Genomic DNA, 16,592 nt, shown 5'->3' with positions numbered 1-16,592 from the left:
GCTTGATGCCAATTCTCGATAATGATGTTGAATTTAAAATGAGATGAAAATGTAGAAATACTTAACCCAGATCCTCTTTGTAATGAACATATATTAAAGGTACGGTATTATTTAAAACTAGAAAAGCTCTTTATGTTCATTTGCAGTCAACGTAATTACCCGTTTATCAGAGTTTACACTCTTAGTACTTGTGATGTAGCAACTCGTCCTACAGTATGCTAAAATTATACAAATCGAAGTCCAGTGAAGGGAATTTACTTGTGCTCGGTTACTTCTCTAGTGGATTCCTAAAACGTTGTGTTGAATGAACAACGTGCTTATTCTCTGCAAAACTCGAAATGATTTGTCAGAAGGAGAGCATCCAATAGCAATATAAGCAGATTACCTTATGAATTTTGAGTGTTCCATTCAACTGGCCTTCCTAGCTTGTATAAGAGTTCCACGAAAATATTATCGTAAAACAGTTTAAATCCCATAAACTCAGTGTAATAGACTCTCAATGTGGGACTCAATGAAGAGTTTTGTGATATTTCTCTCTTCAAAGATCGCGGAATCATACCTCTACTATCTTCGTCAAATAAATTGACACGTTAGAAGAGGCTGTACCGAGCAATTAGCTGCGGGGTTTGAACCACGTAGCTATCAGATTGTACTCGGGAGGTAGTGGATCAAATCAATCAATCAATCAATACTGATCTGCATTTAGGGCAGTCGCCCAGGTGGCAGATTCCCTATCTGTTGCTTTCCTAGCCTTTTCCTAAATGATTTCAAAGAAATTGGAAATTTATTGAACATCTCCCTTGGTAAGTTATTCCAATCCCTAACTCCCCTTCCTATAAATGATATTTGCCCCAGTTTGTCCTCTTGAATTCCAACTTTATCTTCATATTGTGATCTTTCCTACTTTTATAAACGCCATTAAAACTTATTCGTCCACTAATGTCATTCCACGCCAGCTCTCCGCTGACAGCTCGGAACATACCACTTAGTCGAGCAGCTCTTCTTCTTTCTCTCAGTTCTTCCCAACCCAAACATTGTAACATTTTTGTAACGCTACTCTTTTGTCGGAAATCACCCAGAACAAATCGAGCTGCTTTTCTTTGGATTTTTTCCAGTTTTTGAATCAGGTAATCCTGGTGAGGGTCCCATACACTGGAACCATACTCTAGTCGGGGTCTTACCAGAGACTTATATGCCCTCTCTTTTACATCCTTACTACAACCCCTAAACACCCTCATAACCATCTGCAGAGATCTGTACCCTTTATTTACAATCCCATTTATGTGATTACCCCAATGAAGATCTTTCCTTATATTGACACCTAGATACTTACAATGATCCCCAAAAGGAACTTTCACCCCATCAACGCAGTAATTAAAACTGAGAGGACTTTTCCTATTTGTGAAACTCACAACCTGACTTTTCACCCCGTTTATCAACATACCATTGCCTGCTGTCCATCTCACAATATTTTCGACGTCACGTTGCAGTTGCTCACAATCTTGTAACTTATTTATCACTCTATAGAGAATAACATCATCCGCAAAAAGCCTTACCTCCGATTCCACTCCTTTACTCATATCATTTATATATATAAGAAAACATAAAGGTCCGATAATACTGCCTTGAGGAATTCCCCTCTTAATTATTACAGGGTCAGATAAAGCTTCACCTACTCTAATTCTCTGAGATCTATTTTCTAGAAATATAGCAACCCATTCAGTCACTCTTTTGTCTAGTCCAACTGAACTCATTTTTGCCAGTAGTCTCCCACGATCCACCCTATCAAATGCTTTAGACAGGTCAATCGCGATACAGTCCGTTTGACCTCCAGAATCCAAGATATCTGCTATATCTTGCTGGAATCCTACAAGTTGAGCGTCAGTGGAATAACTTTTCCTAAAACCGAATTGCCTTCTATCTAACCGCATTGTTGGCAGTCCTAAAGGTGGTTTTCCACGGTTTTCCATTTCAACAACAGCGAAATGCTGGGGATGTACCTCAATTAAGGTCAAGGTAGCTTTCTTCCCCATACCTAGCCATTTTGTACTTCATCGTCGCCAAAAGCCGCATATGTGTGCGGTATCCCTTGTCTGTCATAAGAGGCGATTAATACGGGCCGCAGGGGCTCCGAACTTAGGAGCGTGGGTTGGCGAACAAGGCGACAATAGATGAGTCCTGGCATTGCTTCCACTTACTTGTGCCTGGCTCCTCAACTTCATCTATCCTATCCGACCACCCTTGGTCAACTCATGTTTTCTTCTGACTCTTGTTTTTTTTTTTAAATTTTCACGCCCTTCGTTTCCGTTGTCTTTCTTTGGCCGATACCTTCATATTTCGAAGTGTCGGATCCCTATGTGTGTAGGTGCACCTAAAGCCAATAGTAAAAATAAGAAAAATAGCTGTTACTTTATCATAATTGATTAATGCTCAGCAAACATATCGCTAACTGTCCGACTCATTGGCGGAATGGTCACCGTACTGGCCTTCGGTTCACAAGGTCGCGGGTTCGATTCCTGGAGGGTCGGGGTCTTAATCGCTTCTGGTTAATTCTTCTGGTGGTGGTGGTGGTGATTATTGTTTTAAGAGGAAGTACAATTAGGCAACCATCCTCTATATAACACTAATCAGAGGGAAAATATGGAAGGGGTCCAACACTTCAAAATATGAAGATATCGGCCAAAGGAAGACAAGGGCCACGAAGGGCGTGAAAATGAAAGACTCCCTAGCCCTCGCAAACCTAATAGCGTCGGGGTCGGAAAACAACAAGAGTTGACTAAGGGAGGTCGGACAGAATAGTTGATAGTGAAGAGCCGGGCACAAGTAAGTGGAAGCAATGCCACGACTCAGCTGAGGGCCCCGTGGTCGCCAACTCACGCTCCAAAGTTCAGAGCCCCTGAGGCCCCTTCTAGTCGCCTCTTAGAACAGGCAGGGGATACCGTGGGTGTTATTCTACCGCCCCACCCACAGGGGGATTTATTCTTCTGAGTCGGGGACTGGTTGTATGTGTCCGTCCCAACACTCTCCTCATCATCTTCAGACAACATACCACACTACCAACCACCACAGACACACGCAATAGTGATTACATCCCTCCATATCGGATTGGCGTCGGTAAGGGCATCCGGCCGTAAAACAAGACCAAATCCACATGTGCGACACAGTTCGCACCCACGATCCCACAGGTGTGGGATAAAGAGGTAGGAAAAGAAGAAACATCTCGCTAACTCTAAATGGTCTCTCAACAGATGTTCAAATTATAACGTTTCTTCCTGAGTTCGATTCCTTAACGTATTAGTGATACCATTTCGTTGGAATGGTTGCATTTAATCTGCGTTTAGAAATTTGTATTATGCTACTCTTACTTCAAAGATAAAAGTGTTTCAAAATTCTTATAACGCCTAGTGGAGAGAAGAAATGTGTTTTCCCGTAGGGTTTTCAACTTAAACTGGAGCATAGTACTTAACCTCAAAAATGTATTTCTAATTTGTACTGACCCTCATTTAATAGATAGCTGCATTTGACGTTATGGAATTTGTATTTTTATGGATACACGAATCATGCCAAGTGATTCAATTGGCTTGTAAATTATTACTAGTATTTCCTGTTCGATACTTTTTGTATTTTAATAACTAACTGGACCAACACATCGGAGCATTAGGTAGAAATAACGTTATTTCAGCATATATGACACTATATAATCTGATAGACTCATTGTATTCCCATTATAGTCAAAATCAGGTAAATTTGAGGATTGAACATATCCATCAGTGTGGTCACCGAACATATCATAAGCATTCATAGTTCTTTCTCTTAATGAAATGTAAATGTTTCAAACATTCTTCAAATTGGTCAAATTTACGACATATCTATACATCAATTAAATATTTCTGAATTAGAACACATTAAAGTATTATTTCCATGCTTAACCTTCCATACAAAATTGCCAAATCCTTTGAATAAATCATGAACTTATTTAGTAAGGAAAAGATAAATATGAACCACTTAGAGAATGGCAACTGCAGTTTGATCTGTCACAAATACTTCAAACATTGGTCATACAGATCAAACTATTAGGGGTGATCAAAAAGTTTCTGACCGAGCGAGTTGGCCGACAGGAAGCGACGACACTTCAAGGCCTTTTTGAGGGGGATTGAAGGCGTGATAACCGCATGGAGAAGATGAGGATTATAGGCCTCATAGACCACTCGCTTGTTGTTGTCCGTAATGGACGAAGCTGGCCTCCTAAATCGACCGTTATCTTGTGTCGAATCGCGACCCGCACGGCTAACTTGATGCACCATTCCACAACGGTCGTTTTCGAACATGCTGCCCCATACACAGCCCCACATCCTTCGGCAGCCGAGCACAGAATAACAGCACGTTGGTCCTGTTTGGACGCATTTCGTAATAACTTCTCCATAGTTCACGTGGCCGCATTTAGCTCACGCTCCTCAGCACAGCACAGCTGTCACACTAAACCCTTTGCATATGTCCGTGCTACGTTACATGGCAGCTGGGGCAACGCCCTCAAACGCAAACTTTTGGTCCCGCCTAATATGTCACACTCCTATTTTCAATTACCAACTGATGGCTCCAACAGTTCATAAATTAATGTATAGTAACGCCGTAACCATTGTAGGGTCAGAAACTCGTTTGTGAATTGTGTTTGTTAGAACCTTGTCAAACCACTGTCACAAGTAGCAAATAAACTCAGTATTTCCTACGGTTACTGTACACTCCGTTCAAGTGTGCGTAGGACAGCAACATCTTTTCAAAACTAAAAAAAAAAGATATTTAATAATAGAGGAAGGAACCAGTCAACTTTATTAGCACGTACGTTTGTGTATTTGTAGGGTGTTTTGGATGATTTGGCCGCATCCACTCCACCCGCGAATTGTGACCCGATCCTCTGAGGATCATCTACTTCTGACCGTCTTTTCTGAGGGTCAACTGCTTTAGGCAGAGGTGAAGATTACACTCAAAATTTTAATCTACAGCTATGCTGGAGAGGCGGATCAAACAACGAAGTTCTTGCCGCACACGTAGCCGAGCGATCTTCAGTGGATCGGATCAGAAGCAGGTGATTCTCAGAGCATTGGGTCTCCAGGCACGGGTGGAAGTGGATGCGGATGAAGCATCTAATATACCCTACTTGTATTCAACAAAGAGTTGAAGACAGATTTTAAACGAATATTTATGAACGAACATATTTTCAGACTTGATTTTCCAAGGAATTGTCGTATTCTTTGAATGAACCATGGCTCATATAGCAAAGCAAAGCAAAGTCATCTCCGTACAGGCCACGAAGGCCGTTGGAGGGGTGGAAGGCAAAGGCTTCCACTATCCGTAACCTCGGCACTTCATGGGGTAGAGTGGTTATGGCTCATATACTGAAGATAAAAAATTAAATGTGAATTCTCAGTTGTAATCATTTGCCTTTTAACGCAAGTGCCCTGCTATTCGGCCTACGGTAATACTTTAAATTAGAGGGATGTATGAAAGGAAGGCAGGAAGTAAGAAAGGAACGGTATTCAGTCTAAAATTCCCTATGTACGTGCTCCACTGATCCCATTTAAAGCAGGTATTCCTAGCATACTGACAGCTTAATATTTTAGTGGCTCCATTATGCGTAAATTCTGTTCTCAATGAAATTCCTTCATCTGAACCATTATATTCCATAACGCAAGAAGGATATCCAAACAAACTTAGGTTAGTAATGACGTTTAATTTCACAGCCAATCTTTGAATGTCTGTTGAATTGTAATTATGCATTACATAAGTAGTAGGGATATACCACTGATGCATATTTATATTCAAAGGAAACTACTCAACGCATACATTTTTAGAGTATGGCTTTTAGTGCCGGGAGTGCCCAAGGACATATTCATCTCAGCAGTTCTGTAGCTGCTTTCTTCGTACACCCCACGGCGGTGAGTTCTACCACTGGGTGAGGGCTAAGAATGGGAAGAATGAGAAAATGACCATCCCGGCATTTGCCTGGAGTTGGAAAGGGAAACCACAGAAACGCATTTTGAGGACGTCCGACGGGGAATTCGAACCGGCCTGTCTCCCAAATACAGAGCTAGTGGCCATAACCACAGCACTGTGGTGCACTAAAGGTACCTAATCGGTGTTATATGGATAATTTTCTGTATAATGCCTGCCAAATTAAATGGACGAATCTTCGATATTTAACTGAAGAAATGTGACACGGTAATTTAAGAATCCTAAAAAAATTATCTTCAACGACCGAAGTAAAAATTACCTGGCATTATAAAATAATGATGATCAGAGACGCAAGGGTATTCGGAATACCGTTCCTATGGAGTTATTGTCAGCGCTAATCAAACACTGAAATGCCATACGTATTGGGGCGGGATTACATCATGCACATTTATTCACAATTAATTAATTGCTTTCCTTGATTAGGAGAAGCGAGTATAGCCAGAATATTTTAACATAGAAACATATTAATCAGTTCCCAAGAAAATGGTTTTGGGAGTGACCTCTGGGTGCGTAACCTCCTGGAAGGCGAACACATGTGACGTTGCCATGGTTACTTTCCTTTCATCCTCGGGGTTGGACAAAATCTACGCCAGACGTTACCTGTTTTCTTTTCCAGCCGGAATTCTTGTGATCACGAGTGTAGCATCCACTCCGAAAAGTGTTGTATTCTACTTCGCCACAGGTCACGGCGCGCTTTTGTTGATGATTTGTTTTCAGTGGTAGAGACGTTAAGGAATATGTTTCTTGATTTTAATCTTTTAGGAGGCGGTTGTAGTCCAAATAGAGGCCGATTTCTTTTTTTCCCTATCATGCTTTGCCGCCATTCCCTCCTAATGTTAGGAGAAGCAATACCTGCCAGGGAGTCAAGTTCCTCACAGGGGTTGTTTTGAGACATCCTGTAACTACTCTGCTGCTTCCATTTAAAATTACATCCACCCGCTTTGTATGAGCCGAATTGAACCAAACAGGGCTTGTGTATTCTGTCACAGAGAAACTGAGTGCCAAAGCAGATGTCAAAGCAATGACAGACTCATATAGGGAACCCTTGGTCGCCAAACCCCGCTCCCAAAGTGAAAGCACCTGTGTCCCCTTTTGGTTAACATTAACGACGGGTAGAGAATACCACGGATGTATTCTACCACTCCACTCACAGGGGGAAGAATGCTACTATTTGTTTACTTTTTACTTCGCACCTATACAGATCTTACGGCGACGATGGGATAGGAAAGGCCTAGGATTGGGTAGTAAGCGTCCTTAATTAAGGTAAAGCCCAAGAATTTGCTTGGTGTGAAAAATGGAAACCACGGAAAGCTATCTTCAGAGTTTCCGACAATGGGGTTAAAACCCATTATTTCTCGGATCCAAGGTCACAGGTGCACGCCCCTAACCGCATGGCGTGCTCGTCCGGTGGGAACAATGCTAATTGGGAACCAAGGTGGCAGGACATCAGTCTAACCACCATATCCCACTTATGTCCCAGGTTACGGATAGTGTGAGTCTTTATCTTTCACTCCTAAAGACGGTCTTCATGGCCTGTACGGAGAATGTGTGTACCCACATTAAGCACCAAATTATCGTTGAGGAAATATGGTCTCGTAATTCATTTATTTTATATTCTTGGAACGCTTGATAAAGCACTACAATCAATTCTACTTATTTCATTCCAATGCCTGCCCAACTGCAGACAGATTGGACTGCTACCGAATAAATGCCAACGTTTGTAATTAGTGGTATTGAGTGGCAACTTTTTGCACTTGTATAGGATGAGGAGATCGACATTTGCGGACACAATTGCTACAAGAGAGCACCTAAACCGCACTGTCACTAAACCACAGAGTCTGTTTGAATCAACACCCTGTCACCACGGACAGATTGACATTGATATATAATTTAGTTGAGATTTTGCTTATTTGCTGCCTGTTTGTAATATCATTGAATGTGTCACGCGGACTTTAACAGTTTGTACAAATTAATGCAAACCCAACAAAACTTGCTAAAAAGTCATCGAGGGGTGTATTAGTATTTCAGAACCATATATTCCGTTCTATGTCTAGAATAATAAATGTCAGAAAGTACGTTACATTACTGGAAGGAATTGCTGTCCGTGATGTAAGGAAATAAAATTAGAAAGGATCCTGAATTGGGGTCGTAGATTTTCCACCGCAATCTTGCATTTTGTTGCACGTCATGAGAAGTGAAGAATTTCTCAATTAGACGTGGATAAATTCCCGAGTTATTGAAAATGTTTAAGAAAATGTTAGGTAAACAAAGGATAGGGTATTTGCCATCTGGACGGCTGTCCTAAATGGAGATCATTGATGACTGATTGATGATGGTGTGATGTTCCATGTAGTTAGTAACTTTTAATTTTCTCCAGATAGAGAACGATTGAATGATTAAGAGAAATGAGAATAAACTATCAGTATTTCCGAAAGTTTTCTCAGAACGTGCACGAAACTGTACTGGAATGATGTTTTATGTAGTTAGTAACTTTTAAATACCAACACATTATACTTGGCACAGAAGAAAATGAATCCACCGTATTCATTTTATAAATACTTTTTAAACACTTAGAACATGTGATCTGTAAAATGTGCGTTAAGTAACTTCGTTTCTAATCCACTGACTAGTTATAGGCTTTAACCATTACTTGGCACAGTTTCAGGATTATATCGTCAACCCACGAAATAAATTTAAGTCTATTAAATATTAATAAATCTGTTTCAACACGAGATTTTATGTCTCTAGCAGAATAAGCGGCTTACCAGTGGCCACGGTTCTACCGTTGCTCTATAGCTCCGCATTTCTACTGACCAGCCTAGCTTACCGGTGACCACAGCCCTAATGTGCCTCTAAAGTTTCCCATTCGCAACGACCAACCTAGCCCAGTGAGCTACGGCTTACCAGTGGCCACGGCTCGAACGTGGCTCTTCAGCTCCACATTCCAAACGACTTACATAGCACAGTGAGCTTCGGCTTACCGCTGGCCACGGCCGTAACGTGGCTCTAGAACTCCGCATTCGAAACGACCAACCTAACACAGCGAGCTTCCGCTTACCTCTGGCCACGGCCCTAACGTGGCTCTAGAGCTCCGTATTCGAAACGACCAACCTAACACAGTGAGCTTCAGCTTACCGCTGGCCACGGCTCTACATTTCCGCATTCGGAACGAACAACCTAGCACAGCGAGCTTCCGCTTACCTCTGTCCACGGCCCTAACGTGGTTCTAGAGCTCCGCATTCGAAACGACCAACCTAACACAGCGAGCTTCCGCTTACCTCTGGCCACGGCCCTAACGTGGCTCTAGAAATCCGTATTCGAAACGACCAACCTAACATAGTGAGCTTCCGCTTATCTCTGGCCACGGCCCTAACGTGGCTCTAGAGCTCCGCATTCGAAACGACCAACCTAACACAGTGAGCTTCCGCTTATCTCTGGCCACGGCCCTAACGTGGCTCTAGAGCTCCGCATTCGAAACGACCAACCTAACACAGTGAGCTTCAGCTTACCGCTGGCCATGGCCCTAACGTGGCTCTACAGTTCCACATTCGGAACGACCAACCTAGCGCAGTGGGCTTCGGCTTAGCGGTGGCCATGGCTCTACCGTGGCTCTACAGTTCTGCATTCGGGAGGCAGGGTGGCGGTTGCTCTGAGAATGGTTTCCCATTCTCCTGCACTGAGGCGAATTCCAAGGTAGCTCCTAGTATAGGCCACGGCCACCAACCCCTTCACCTTTTCCACACATCTCCTTCACCGAATCAAATCTCCCTGGCCTGAGAGAATGAGTTCGGGTCCAGGGGACCCTCCGTCTCCTTCAGGGATGGAATGTAGACTTGTGTACCTTTAGTAACAGTATGATCTCCTCTATTTTATAATATTGATGACTTCTTCTTCTCCGCGTTCCATAGCTTTTCCCTCCCCAAATGGGGTCATGACCGCGAACTGCAACATGGGTTTGTTCCTGTTTTACACTCGAACCCTATGTGGAAGGATAATTTGTTTCTGTGGTGGTTGAGAGTTCTTTGTATGTATATGACGAGGACGGAGCTAGAAAATGCATAAATACCCGGTAAGTCACCGGTATTAACCAGACTTTATTTAAAGTCTCCAATCACCTGGGAACCGAACCCATAACCCTCTAAACGAAGGCAGCAGCGCTGACCATTAAGCCAGGGAACCCGGCTGATTTTACAATATTGAGAACATGAGCATAACTTACGTTAACTAGAACTGCTGGGAAAATAACCGAGAGTAATTGTATCGGAATGGTACTGTCGTTTACAGTGATTTCGAACGTTTAAAGCCTTGTATCAGTGTATTATAAGTATAGTAATGCTACATTGTCCGACTCGTTGGCTGAATGGTCAGCGTACTGGCCTTCGGTTCAGAGGGTCCCGGGTTCGATTCCCGGCCGGGTCGGGGATTTTAACTTCCATTGGTTAATTCCAATGGCCCGGAGGCTGGGTGTTTGTGCTGTCCCCAACTTCTCTGCAACTCACACACCACACATAACACTATCTTCCACCACAATAACACGCAGTTACGTACACATGGCAGATGCCGCCCACCCTCATCGGAGAGTCTGCCTAACAAGAGCTGCACTCGGCTAGAAATAGTCACACGATATTTACATATTTATTCATGCTACATTGTGTATTAACACAGGAAACATCATGCATCAAACACTAATAAGGGCAACTCAGCTATGTAGGCAAGCGTACGCCTCGCTGATGTGTGATGAGGCGGTGGTTTAGCTGGTGTCACGCCAATTATACTAGCCTGTCTGCACGAATGTGAGGTTTACAAAGGAAATGCGATACCTGGTGCACAAACAGTCTGGAGAGTTTCCTAACAACCTGCCAATTATGGTAACAGAATGCCACACAGAACAGGCTATCCAATTGGAAAAGCTCTGTTCATCCGAAAACACATCGATTTAATTCCCACTCTTAAAGTTAAGGAATAAGACTGAGCCTCGAAATGTATGTCGATCTGGGATCCGCAACAAAAATCCGCACTTCTAGCCTTCCAGACAAGCAAGTCAATGTTTAAACATGCTGAGCTATGAGTTTTAGGTAAATAAAGTATAATAAAGTATGAGAATACTAGTGGACTTCCAGAAGGCATATGATTCAATAGATAGGCAGACCCTCTTCTCCACCTTATGGGAATTAGGCCTGGATGAGAAGACCACCAGACTAATGCAGGCTACGCTGAAGAACACCATCTCCAAAGTAAAGTTCAGAGGTGAGCTCTCGGAGAGTTTCTCTATCCAAACGGGAGTTAGACAAGGTGATGGAATTTCTTGCATTCTCTTCAATTGCGTTCTAGAGAAGATTATCAGGGAATGGACTGCCACATTACCTCCAGGAAGTGGACTGAAAATTGGCTACGAGAAAGATAATCTCAGTGTACCTTGCCTGGCCTTTGCCGACGACCTTACTTTATTAGCCCACAACATAGAAGAAGCTACTCACCAGCTACAGAGCATCTATACCATAGCAGCTAAAACCGGCTTGAGGGTCAATATAAAGAAAACTGAGTTCATGACTAACACAAAGGGAGTTCCACCTACTATGCCATTGGAAAACACCACAATTCGTAAGGTTTCTGCAGTGAAGTACCTAGGCAAGTGGATTTCAGCAACCGAAAATGATACATTAGCAATAGACACCAGATGCACCAAGTTGGAAAGGATCTACCATACCTGTGAGCATCTATACATCCAAGTGCCTCTCTAAGAACCTTAAGCTCCAACATTAAAATTCAGTAGTAAGACCGTCCATACTGTACGCCTCCGAGTGTCTTCTGATGAACAGAATAGGTCCACTGAGGAAGCTAGAGCGCAAGGAACGAAAAATACTAATGAGGATTTTAGGACCAATAAGAGAAGGGGATGGTACTTACAGGATAAGACACAACTATGAGATCTATGTCCATCAAGTAGACATAGTTACATCCATGAGGAAGAGGCGATTGACTTTCTATGGACATTTGACTCGTATGAGTACTTACAGACTTACCAGAAAAATCTTTACCTCTACAGGCAGAGGGAAAGCGTCCAAATATAAATGGATCACCACAGTGAAGTCCGACTTTTAACAGCTGGGGATTTCATAACAAACCATACAGGATGGTGTATTAGTCCGACAGTTGACCTTTCAAGATGTCTTTCCAGAGTCTCTCACCAGCAGACAGAGTACAGACACCACCCGACCGAAGTGGAACAAGGAAAGGGAACAAGCACACAGCCAGAAGATGAAAGCTTTCTGGGCGATGGAAAAACAGAATTTCCATACAAGGAGACGAAACGAGCCCCGTGATCCTCAGTAGGCCCTAACGACAAGAAGAAGAAAAAGTATGAGAATATATTCTTTAATTATTCCCAGAAATTACAATCCTTTTCTTAATCATCGTTATCCGGTTGATTATAATAGCAAAAAAGCAAAGCAAAGTCACCTCCATACAGGCCATGAAGGCCCTTGGAGGAGTGGAAGGTAAAGGCTTCCACCATTGTTAACCTCGGCACGTGATGGGGTAGGGTGGTTAGCTCTATGCCCAGCCGCTTTTGCCCCCAGGAATTGACCTGGTACTCATTTTTGGTGTAGGCTGAGTGGACCTCAAGGCCATATGCACCTCCGGAAGTGGAAATCTCGTTTCTTAAATTTTACGACTTCCTGACGGGGATTCGAACACACGTCCTTACGGGCGAACCGAGCACACCTCTACCGCCTCGGCCAGACAGCCCCGGATTATAATATCAGTTTGCCTTTTTCTTTCACTACGAGCGCTGACGTGAGTCAATGCATTGTTTCACTAAAACTCCACTAGGAGCGATAATGTGAGTAAATGCAGAGTTCATTTAAGCCCTAAAATTAAATTCGGTGTGGAAGATTTCAAAAACGCCTGAGGATATTGAACGAAGGGCCACATTACAGAAAGACCTATGAAAATATGTTAATTTGGCTAGGATTTGAATTAAAAAAAACGAGTAAACAAACAAGCGATTCTAGGCGTTTTTCCGAACTGCATTTTGGCCGGAAATGATTTCCGAAATTTGTATTTTTAGTTTGATAGAGCTATCCAAGACTCACAACTTGAAACCTTTCCGTGCCCTTTATCCCTTCAACATTCGGCACAATTAACCCTTCTTGAGTCGCGCGAAAATTATTACGTTACTAGTCGCGGACGGAGGTAACCTCCGGGGCTAAAAATGGGCGTAATTTTCGTCCTTTGAGATGTTGTTTTGGCATGTTCGTTTAAAAGAAACCCTTTTAAGAACCAGTAGGTTATTCTTACACACTTTGTTTGATCTAAAATCAGAATACTGTAGACCTTAACTGTGAAGAATTGTCGTATGATATTACCTACGACGATCACATCGTATGAAATATGAAATAATATTTTTCTAAAATACGTTTAGAAGAACAGAACAACAAAGTGATCGAACTAGAAAGTAAATAATATGCACTAAAATATAAGGTTTTTGATTATTTGCACACGAAGGAAACGTCCAGGTGATGCCACTTGTCACAACAATGATCCCACACTCGCTCACAGGATGCACGATCGCGCCGAAATGCTGACAAGACGAGTCCAAATGAACAAGGAGAAAGGTATAGGGGTGGGGAGACCAACAGTTCAACTGAGAAGTTCAGTACTGTGCAAAAGGAAATCTCCGTGAGCGACTAAAGGAGGGTTAAGGAAATTGCATACTTTTACGTTTTCGTAGTATGGGGACCGCTACATTATCTGCTAAGAAACGTTTTCGACATTAATAAGTGAGAGTTAAATTCAAGGGGGAAAATGTGATAGCTATCAGACCTAACCACTCTCTTATTTTCAGTGCCGAAGTTATAGATTACATTTCACTCTTCCAGAAGCATATAAATATGACTTTAGAGAGATAACTTGTCTTTGCTTTGGTGGTACAGAGTACGTTTATAAAATACCATTTTATCACTCATGGAGAAGATACGAGGGTCCCCACTCTTCCGTTACAAGTAAAGGTCATACATCAGAGATGTACTCTTTGTCCATCGCCTTGCCTGAAAGAGTCAGAGGGCCAGGGTTCCATTCCGAGGTGGTTATCTTAACCACCTCCGGTGAATTCATCTGACTCGGAGACTAGGTTTTGTACTGGTTCTTAAAACACGCCTAATCATATACAAACACATCACACCAGGAACAACCACAGAAAAACGAACATTGAGTACATTCCTCCACATGAGGTTTGCGTCAGGAAGGGCATCTGGTCGTGAAACAGGGTCACGTCCACCTGAGTTACACAACTCGCACCCGCGATACTAGGAGGAAAAAGCTGGCGGAAGATTCAGTTTGTTTTACATTGCACCGACACAGATAGGTCTTTTGGCGACGATGGGATAGGAAAGGGCTAGGAGTGGGAAGGAAACGACTGTGGCCTTAGTTAAGACACACCCTCAGAATTGTCTGATGTGAAAATGGGAAACCACGGATAATCACCTTCAAGGCTGCCGGCAATAGGATTCGAACCCACTAGCTCCCGAATTCAAGCTGATAGCTACATGACGGACATCGCGTAGCCACTCCTTCTGTGATTGTTGGAAGAAGAGGAAAATAAGTAGAAGAAGAAGAAATCTGTACTTTTCTCTTAACATGAACCTCCTCACTTTCTCTTTGTTAAGGTTAGTGATGATGTGCCCCAGAATGTGAAGCTCGGATACCAATGTTGTCTGTTATGATCCTCGAAATCTGAGTGAGTTACTGTGTGTTCACTTACATGCGCACGTTTCAATCACATTGTTCCAACATACTGAAGTAGAATAATATAAAACGTAGTTTAAAACACCTAGCAAGGAGGCCCAACATCCCAACCACCAATCCTACAACATCCATTAATCATCTCCTATACCCTTCACTATTCTGCAATCCCCGCAAATCTCCTGGCCAGTGAGTAGGTGGCCCACCTCTCCCCTTCAGGGAGGGAAATGAAAGCTTGGAATGAGGATGAAGAAGTGGTCCGGCTCGTTTGCTGAATAGTCAATGTACTGGAAAGACTCCCAGCCTCACCAGTCCAGGTCGAGGAATTAGGTGAATATCTCAATTCCCCACAGAACCTCGGAGAGCATAATACACAGTGCCTAATTGATTCATGTCAGTTGCTGTGTTTTGTGGCCGTTCTGGAGAGTTCATACCATCTTCCGCGGGAAGGAAGGACCAACCTACCTGCTTGAAGCAGCATGACTACACCCAGTTCAGGAGGCATCGTGTGGAAGTGTGGTCAGGCATACAGTAAGTTGCGTGTACACATTTAGGCAATATTTTCTGTTTAAGCTGTACTATGCTGTCACCATGGTATGAGTACAGCACGTCATGCTGTCACCTGATGTTTATCCTTCCATGCGCCAAGATCCTAGTACCGAACGAGTTGGCCTTGCAGTTAGGGGAACGCTGTTGTGAGCTTGCATTCGGGAGATAGTGGGTTCGAACCCCACTTTCGGTAGTCCTAAAGAGGGTCTTCCGTAGTTTCCCATTTTCACACTAGGTAACTACTTGGGCTGTACCTTTATTAAGGCCACACTGCTTTTTTCCCACTCCTAGCCCTTTCATATCTCATCGTCGTCATAAGACTTATCTGTGTCGCTGCGACGTAAAGGAACTTGTTCCTTCTTAATTCGTCTACCTTCCAGGGCTGGTTTTTCCCTGGAGTGTGAGACTTTGGGTCTGGATACAATTGGGGAAGAGGACCAGTAGGCCCTAAATCGCCGAGGTGGCCTCACCTGCTATGCTGAACAGGGGCCTTGTGTGTGTGGGGGGGAGGGGTAGGGAAGATTGCAGGGATAGATAAGGAGTGGGAAGGAATCGGCTATGGTCTTGCGTTAGGTATTATCCCAGCATTTGCCTCGGGAGAAGTGGGAAACCACGGAAAACCACTTTGAGGTTGGCTGAAGGGCGAATCGAACCCTCCTCAACTCACTTGAACTCACGAGGCTGAGTACACCCTGTTCCAGCCCTCATACCATTTTTCAAATTTCTTGGCAGAGCCAGGAGTCGAACCCGGGCCTCCAGAATTGGCGGCTAATCACACTAACCACTATACCACAGAAACGGTCAAGGGAACATGTAAGAAATAAGAAAAATTTCCCAGTAATCTTCATTTGTACGCCTACCGCTCTACATAACTACACTGACCAACATATCATATCATTTTGTAAACCTGAAATCTCAGGGCAGAAGCGGGTGTAATTGCATAGTGGTTTAGGTGCTGACTTTCCACTCAGATGGCCGAGATTCGAATATAGGTGAATCTCGGGTTGGATTTTCACCGGAAAAATCGAGAGGCATGAGGAAGGGCATCCATCCTTAAAACTGCGGACCCAAACTCAAAATGAATCAAGGTAGCTCTAGTGGAACCGGAAATTACTGGAAGAATGTATTATATCTATGATTTCAAGAGAGATGGTGGATTAAGATAATAATAATAGTCCCACTCCTTGACTGAATGGTCAACGTTGAGGTATTCGGTGCCGAGGGTCCCGGGTTCGATTCCGCTCCGGGTGGGGGTTTTAATCGCGTTTTATTAATTCTTATGTGTCGGGGAC

Source organism: Anabrus simplex, chromosome 1 (assembly GCF_040414725.1).
Source record: "Anabrus simplex isolate iqAnaSimp1 chromosome 1, ASM4041472v1, whole genome shotgun sequence".
NCBI lineage: Eukaryota > Metazoa > Arthropoda > Insecta > Orthoptera > Tettigoniidae > Anabrus > Anabrus simplex.
This window is presented reverse-complemented; position numbering follows the sequence as displayed.